Raw genomic sequence first — 8,947 nt, 5'->3', positions numbered from 1 at the left:
AAGAACGAACGATGAATCGAGTAGGCATATTGCACACTATCTAATAAAATGCACATAACTTTTCACTCAGAACTCCATTTGGGCTTCACAACATATGGTTGAAAAGCGAACTCAAAGGGCTACAACTGTTATGTTTTACGTTTTTCCAAATTCCCAACAGAACTAGGTGAAAAATGTGTGTCAAGTGCGCGGCCACGCTCAGGCCGCGCTCGTCAGGCAGAATACTGGGCAATATGCGTGGCCGCGCTAGTCAAGCCCGGGAAAAGTATTTTTTTTTCGTCTAGGAGAAGGTATAATTGTTTGGGTCCTACCCTACTTAGTATATATACATGGAAAAACGGTATTTTAACGGGGTTGGAAATACTTTTGACACGGATTCGACCTAAGGAGGCAGAGACACAATAGGAGCAAGACGGGGAATTCTTCTACGAGTTTTTCCTTCCTCTTCCTATTTTTCATTGTTGTAGTTTTGCATACTATTATGAATAGCTAATTTGTTATCTAGGGTTTTGATAGAACCTTTTGTAGGATAAATTCTTGTTATGTTTTTATATAATTGAGCCGTAGTATTTTCTCTATTTGTTGAACTATATTATTCTTGTCGTTGATTGAAGGGTCCTCAATTAGCTGTGCCTATTTAGTATGTATTACTCGGGAGAGAGTGCATATTTAGGTAGTTGTTGAACAACGTCACTCCTGACGTATGTGAGGAATCAATAACCAAGGGTTTAAAGGTGGGATTAGGGATAACGAAACATTGGGTACGATCTAAGTGAGATGTAATTAAAGCCAGCTAGCGTAACTCGGGAGAGTATGTCTAGTAAATTGTCGTAGTTACTCGGGAGAGAATTATAACACGCAAAGCGCTCATGATCGGTAGAGAATACTTAGGCGAAATTATAGAAGACATAGCGGGAAAGATTCCGACAATTGGGGAAATCATAACTCTAGACCTCCTTAATCTTTTCTCCAACCTGTAGTATCTTTAATGTTAATTTACTATTTTAATTTGTTAATTAATTAGTTAAACACAAGAATCTTAATATCTATAAGTTAGGAACTGTTCAAACTTGTCTTCTTGGTGATAGTGAACACCTGTAGCTAGGCCTTAGTTTTAGGTGGGATTCGACTCCGAACTTGTAAACCGGATTATATTTGCAACGACCGCTCAATCCTTTTTATAAGGTATAGTTAGGCGTGATCAATATCAAATCCCAAAATTTTCAATTATTTCAGTACGATAATTCAATATTTATCAAATTATACACAACCCTAACTGGAGCAGAGCCTATCCCGTCTGGAAAAAAAAGGGAGGGCGGGGAGACTGAAATGTGGTTGTGTTTACTTACATTCGGCGGGGGCAGAGCCTATCCCGTCTGGAAAAAACAGGGAGGGCGGGGAGACTGAAATGTGGTTGTGTTTACTTACATTCGGCGGGGGCAGTCACCTGACAGGCTTTCATAAGAGAAATTTGGCTTTTTTATGCTGATTAAAAAGTCAAAGACATTAACCTAAGCTACTAAATATTTTTTTCTTAGTTCTCCTATTAAGAAAGGGCAAGAAACAAGAGCCAGCCATTAAATGTCCAAACGTTAATTTTTCAAGTTTGTCCGTCTATGAACTCAACATTGTCTGTCGTCTTATACGTTATGAGTAACCAGTAAAATTTAACTTTTTTTTCGCGTCAGTATTTTAAACTTTAGTAGTTTGACCTTTCGCAAACGGTAGAATAGATTGAGACCCTCTAAATTGAATGATTTTTAGTCCGTATTAGGGGTGGCAAATGGAGAGTTGAGTTGAATTTGAGCAGGTCAGGATGAGTTAAGTCAATAAATGGGTTATCGCCTAACTCAGCCCAAAGTGTACTTGGTTTAAAATGGGCTAAATAATGAGTTATAACCCAACCCCCCAACTTGATCCATATTTTAGAACTATGTTTATCTTGCATAAAAATGCTTTTTAACTTAAAATGTGTAAGTTGAAAAATATTTTGCGAGTGAGAGAGGGGGGTTGGGGTGGGTGGGTGGTACAGAAAAACAAAAAAACATAAAATAGAAAATTAAAAATTAAAAATACAAAAAAAAGTTAATTTTTTTAGGGGGTATGTATGCACGCCGAGGTAGGGGTAGGGTGTAGGGTGGGTGGGTGATGTAGAAAAATAAAAAAACAGAAAATTGAAAACATAAAAAAAAATTAAGTACAAGTACGATGAGAGGGGGGTAGGGGGTAGGTTTGGTGGGTGGTGCAGAAAAATAAAAAAACAGAATTGAAAATACAACAAAAAAAGTTAAAAAAAAATTTTGAGGGGTTTGCGCGGTGGGGTGGGGTGGGTTGGGGGGTGGGGTGGGGTGGGTGGTGCAGAAAAATAAAAAACTAGAAAATTAAAAATAAAAAAAAAGGTAAAATTGGGGTAACTAAGTAAATTTCTAGATAAGTTGGGTTGAGATCCATTTGTTTTGGATGAGTTTTATATGTTATATTTGGGCTGCTTAATGGGTCAGAATGAGCTATAAAAAATAGGGATTTTTACCTATCTATACCATATATCAAACCTTATTACCCTCAATGTTTAAGATTTGTGTTTATTACATTTAAGCATACCAAATTACCATTTCTATACCATAATTCAAATTAGGGATATAATTAAGGGTTCATTTATATTAGGCATAATTATAGGACTATCTTCCCACTTTCTCTTTCCTTTCATCTCAACTGTTCACAACACACACACAACTCACGATGCTCCTATGCTTCCTCTCGTTGATCATCCCCAACTGCCCACCACCGTCGAAGAATATCATATTTTCAGATTCACAAGAAAATTTTAAATTCTTTGATCCAACCGCTTGAATTCCCACTGGAAATAATAATGGCAGAGAGTTCGAAATTCTTTGACCTATTTTTTTTTTGGGCAGTGGTTGAAGGTTACTGGTTAACACAGTCGATTGAAATTCGAAAAAGAAGAAGAAGAAGACATATTTCCAGAATTTGTAGATATTTTGTAGTCAAATTGTAGTCAAATTAGAAAAATTGTAGATAAATTGTAGACTGTTTTTTGCAGAAGATTTTGTAGAAGCTTTAGTCGTTTTGGATTTGTGAAAACAGAAAATAATGCATCTACAATCAGAATACAAATAATCTACAATTTATCTACAAGATATCTACAAAATAGATACATTGAATTTTAATATCCAAATTCTCATTTCAATTGTAGCATAATTGGCATTTTCGACATAATTGTAGAAGATTTGTAGAAGTTTTAGTCTTCCCAATCTACAATTCATCTACAATTTATCTACAATTTATCTACAATATATCTACAATTCTTCTTCTTCTTCTTCTTCTTCTTCTTCTTCTTCTTCTTCTTCGAGTTTCAATCTAAAATTCAGTCAAAACCAAGTCTAATCTTCACCAAAACCCCTCAAAATTGAGATATAAACTCCTAAACATATTCCGAATTATTTACAACAACACTCAATCCAAACAAATAATGATTTTTGAAAACCCAAATTTGAATTCAAAGCTTTCAAGCTTTTTAATGGCTATCAATGGTGGAAAATATATGGAAGAACAGATGAAGATGAAGATGAAGATGAAGAACAGAAATCTCCTTTCCGTTTGATTACTGGAGCTTCAGTAGCTTGCGTTTTTTGAGAATTGTAGTTGAGTGAGAGAAGAGAAATCTCTTTCCGTTGAGGAAGGAGAGAATTACGCAGCAATTCTAATTTGATGTTGACAGAATCACACGCAGATCTGGTGCCTTCATTTTAGCGCATTTTTTATGGCAAAATCTACCTATTTTTGGATTGGTATATAATTTGTAGTAAAAGTGTGGACTACACGGGTAAATAACAAATTATGAACATTTTTGATAATAAGGTTTGATATATGGTATAGATAAGTAAAAATCCCTAAAAAATAATGAGTTAACTTGGGTTCATCTCAAATAGACCCATGAGCTAAAATATTTGTAGTCCAAACCAATAATCTCCGAACGGGTTGATTGAGTTTGAGTTAAAATTACCACCCTGAACCGTATGCATAAGAACTTTGAGTTGGTCCAAAATATATAAAACACACACAAATTTCGAAAAGACTTGCAGCTATTTTCAATACAATTATTGAGGGTTCATAGTATTTTTAACAGAAAATAGCAACTAAGAGAAGTAGTTACTCATTCAATCGTCAAAAGACCGATCCCGTAGGGAAGTATTTCTTGTCTTTTCATTTCTTAACACCATGAAAGCAAATTCATACATTGATTTTAAAACTAGATTGCTTAGATAAAAGAATTAGACCAGATTAATTAAGAAAAACCAACCTCAGCCGCAGTGATATTTGAAATAATCAAGATGATTAGCAAAAATAAAATAAAATTATGCCCTTAATTCCATCACTAATAGCCCGTTTGGTCAAGCTGCAAAAATTAGCTTATTTTGAGAAGTATATTTTTTAAAAAAACTTTTCTCAAAAGTACTTTTAGTAAGAACCAGTTTGTGTTTGGCTAATTAATTTAAAAAGTACTTTTGAGCAGCAATTAATGTTTGACCAATTTTTAAAAACTGTTTCGAAGTGTATTTTTCTCAAAGTACTTTTCAAAAAAGCTGTTTTTCTGCTTCTCCAAAATTGTTTCTGCTTCGAATCAAAAACACTTTTTTCCTTCTAAAAACTTGGTCAAACACTTTAATTTTGAATAAAAAACACTTTTAAAAAAAAGTATTTTTTACTTTAAAAAAGCTTGGCCAAACAAGCTATATATAAGCGTAGAATGGGCAGTAAAGGACAATAAAATCGTTGACTTAATACTACACCCAAGAAACATTTCTTGTACGCAGAACGTGCTCCAATTGAAAAGGACGGTGTCATAAGGTATATTTTTTTTTGTACTACTTATTCTTTATCTCCGTCTTTTTCTCCTCTCATCCATTCTCTTTTCCTTTCTTGCTTTTCTTTTTCTTCTTCTTCTTACCCTTTCGAGCCGAGGGTTTATTGGAAACAATCTCTCTACCTGCATTAGGCAGGGATAAGGTCTTCGTACTGAGTTTTTTATTGTTGTTGTTGTAGAAGGAAATTATAAATCTCACATATTTGACTAGTTCTTTTTCTTGTAGGAAAAGGTCTAGACTTTTATAAATTGAGGATCCTTCCTTCTCATTCAGTAGCATTCACAACGTAGCCATATGGGGTTTGAGAGTTGTGTTTTACGGGAAGAACTTTACGGGGCAAGTGTTAGTGTATCATTTGTGTTTGCTTCTTCATGAGGTCGTTCTCTCGATATTTTGTACTCTCTTTTATATAGTGGATTACTCATCTCCGCCGTTGACGTAGGTCAATTGACCGAACCGCATTAAATATTTATGTTTCTTTTGGTATATTTCTCTTTTGCTGTCTGATTTATCATCATTCAAGTATTGCATTACTAATTTCCGCGTAACACTTAATTTTTTTGGTCCTAACAGCTGTCAAGTCAACTAACAAACAAATTAAAGAGCTCATTAAAAGGCCTATACATATTAAAGTTACTGAAAAAAAAAAATTCAAAAATTCCCAAGTATTTAATTTCCAGCTTAAGCTAGCCAAAGCAAGAGATACACTATGAGCCAAACCAAGCGAAGTTTGAATGGTTCTTGTATTGAAATTGAAATCTTGAATGAAAAACTCATTAAACCATCATTACCAACTCCAAAACACCTCCTTTCCTACATGCTATCCTTCTTTGATCAGCTTGCAAATATAACTTCTAATCTAAGTTGTTCAGACTCTTTACTTTTGGTGTCGCACCCGTGACGATACGATATGGGTATAGGATCCATATCGAATTTTGTCACACCCCTTTTTACCCCTCCAAGAGATAAGTGTAAAATATTATGGATTGTGGGTTAAAGAGTTTTTCCAATTAAAGTGACAAATTTGAAGTAGGGATTATTTTATTTACAGAGTTGCCACTTGGAATTGATTTCTACTGGTGTTCCAAGTCACCTTTTATTTGAATCCCTATTCAAAGGAAGGTTTGACTCTATTATTATTGGTCTGCAAAAATAAAGTCTGGGTAAGGAATTCTGTTGACCGGGGAGAAGGTGTAAGGCATTCCCTGAGTCTCGTGGTTCTAGCACGGTCGCTTTATTGACTACATTTGGCTTGAATTAAACTTGGATAAATTGTGGTTTATTTGATTTTTATGCTTTTCTTATGTCCGTTTTTATTTATTTAAAAAAAATAAAGAAAAGATTTGAATAATAATCTACAACTTAACTAATGAGAGAAAATTATTGTTATGAGTACTAATTTAAAAGATGAGAGTAATGAGAGAAAAATATCAATTGACATTGCTTAAAACTAGTAAGATGTGGGCTTGTCTTTGACATTGAATGAGACAGCCCACTATTGGGTTGATGGAGTCAAATGGGCTCATGTCCAAGACAAAATCCAAAAGCTCATATGCTTTTGGACTTTAAATCTGTAGATATGGCCTTTTAAAGCTATGTTACAGATTTGGCCATATCTTGCTATTTGCAATCCGTAACCAACTATTTACAAAAATAAGTTTATAGATTGTCTTTCTAATCTACAACTTAACTACCTTACTAATTAAGTATTTTTTAAGAGATAAAAAAAAGATTATTGGGACTCTAAAATATAATAATAATAATAATAATAATAATAATAATAATAATAATAATAATAATAAAAAAAAACTTAGCTTGGTGACAACAAAGGGACAAACATGGCTACAAAGGTTCAAATTTTAATATATATGCTCCTTTCAGACAACCAAATGCCTATGGAATTATATCTAATGCTTTGCAAAAATAAAAATAATTAAAGATGCGTAACACAATTTAATTAACTAACATATCGTTATAACATTATCAAACATTCAAGAGCATATAAAAATGAATTACAATAGAAGGATAAAACTACTAATATTTTCCAGCTTCACTATCTTTCATTCAAACTCGATTTTATGAGTTTACATGGTCCGAAAATTACCTGGACAACAGAAAGAAGAACAATACAGCAGAGTTAGCTCTTTCCAAAATCAACAGCAAAACAATTAAACGGGCAGCAACAACAGCAAAAGACAGCGACAACCGGCAGATTCAAACCCAAGAAAATAAACTAGAAATACCCCAGCAAAACAGTATAATTATGTAACTACAGAAAAATCTTTCAAGACTACTCTAATTTCCTTAAACAAGTTTTTCGCTTAAGAATCAACTCACAAAAGCTGCTAAGGGATATTATAGCTACTGATTTTTTTCTCTTTTTTGTATGTCTAGAGCTCCCTCAGTAAGATGGTGTGTCCTCCTTTTATATCAAAACAATCAGCTATTTCAAAAAAATTAAAAATCAATCTTTTTGACAGATTTTTCTACAAAATCTGCTCTTAAATTCAAAATGCCAGACTTTCTGGTTCAAATCTTGTCAAGTATTTCAAACAAAATCTGCTTTCCACTATTCAAAGACAGACTTTTATTCAAACACTGTCCAAAGGTCTACATTTTCTTACCAAACAATTTGACTTTTGAGCGTTGTACTTAAAGAGTCTTGAAGTAGTAAATAAACAATCAAACAAGTACCATATACTCTTAAGTATTTTTCACTACCTCACTTTTATCAACACAAAACTATTTTACTACTTCAACAAGTGCAAAAACAGAAAATTTGACATTTCAAACTTCAAAAACTAATGCTAAAATAATTAATAATAGACAAAAATAAGATCTGAAAAAATAAAAATAAAATAAAAAATCAGCCACGAATTTTTACCATTTTATAATTCAAGTGGCCGAAAAAATGGTGGTATGCCAAAAGAGGGTGTTTGGGGAGGTTGCCGGAATTTGGCCGGATTTTGATCGTCGGATTTTCATAGTGAAATTGGCATCAATATCTAGGTCTTGAGGAGCTCTATCCATGATGTAAGTATTGTGGGGTGGTAGTGGTTGGAGCTTCAATAATTTGGGCAAAAAAGTGACGGGAAAGTTTCCTAGATCTAAGATTCAAGGAGTTCGAGGGATTTTTGAAGGATTTGGTTAGATATGGAAGGAGGAAGTTGTGGAGATTACATGGTGTGAATTTGGAGGTGTTTGGAGGTAGTCTGCCGGCGGCGGCGATTTCCGGCCAGCGGCGGTGGGCGGAGCTGGGGCGGCGTAAAGAGAGTAAAGAGAGAGAGAAGAGAGAAGAAGGAGAAAAGAATTATGGGTAAAAATGAGGATAATTTTCAGATTTTTGAGGCTTTAAATACTTAAGCCAAGAGTGAATGAGATCCATTGGATCAAGATGGATGGATGGGTATGATTTGATCTTGTTTCATTTAGTGAAACGACGTAGTTTTGAGGCAAAACTACGTAGTTTCAGACCCTTTCAATGGCAGCCCTTTATCTTGCACTTTTGGACACTTTTTCTTTCAAATTTGGCCAAATTTCTTCCTTAATCCTACTTATTAAACTAATTTTACACAAATAAATTAATTAAATGACTTATTCTAATGATCAATTAACTAGATTAATTCACCAACTGAACAACTAGTTAATTCTTAAAATGCACAAATGAAGAAAGAACTATTTTTTTAGTATTTTATGATAGGAAATATGCAATTAAAATCACAAAAATTGAGAAAAATAATTAAAATAACAAAACACTAATAACTTTAGGAGGTGTTAAATAGTGCAAAAATTAGGTGTTCACAGTTTCCCCTCTTTGCTCGAGAACATGAAGAGTTTTCGTGCAAAGAAAAGTGAATGTCATAGCTAATTTTTGCTCACATGTCACTCCAATGGAAGCAATTTTTTTTTTTTTGAAAAAAAAGTTGACCGAACTTTGCTTCCGAGGCTGCCTACATATCCTTGGCTATAAAGGAATCAAGTCAGTGTAGTTCTGAAAAAAATTGGTAGCTGGGACTACTGGACCCTAGAGTTAAGACTGTTTCTGCTGTTGCTGTCGTTGT

At 33.8% G+C, this 8,947-nt stretch overlaps 1 long non-coding RNA gene across 1 annotated transcript; it reads right to left on the bottom strand.

Annotated features, from left to right (window-relative positions):
* Positions 1-6,838: 6,838 nt before the first annotated feature.
* On the bottom strand, positions 6,839-8,054 carry LOC138880409 (uncharacterized). Its single transcript, XR_011403045.1, has 2 exons — positions 7,771-8,054; positions 6,839-6,990 (listed from the first exon to the last, which is right to left on the bottom strand). It is a non-coding gene; the product is annotated as an uncharacterized lncRNA (long non-coding RNA).
* Positions 8,055-8,947: the final 893 nt, after the last annotated feature.

The sequence above is a fragment of the Nicotiana sylvestris genome, chromosome 10 (genome assembly GCF_000393655.2).
Source record: "Nicotiana sylvestris chromosome 10, ASM39365v2, whole genome shotgun sequence".
Taxonomy (NCBI): domain Eukaryota; kingdom Viridiplantae; phylum Streptophyta; class Magnoliopsida; order Solanales; family Solanaceae; genus Nicotiana; species Nicotiana sylvestris.
Note: the sequence above shows the minus strand (reverse complement) of the source record. Positions and strands in the feature narration are given on the sequence as shown.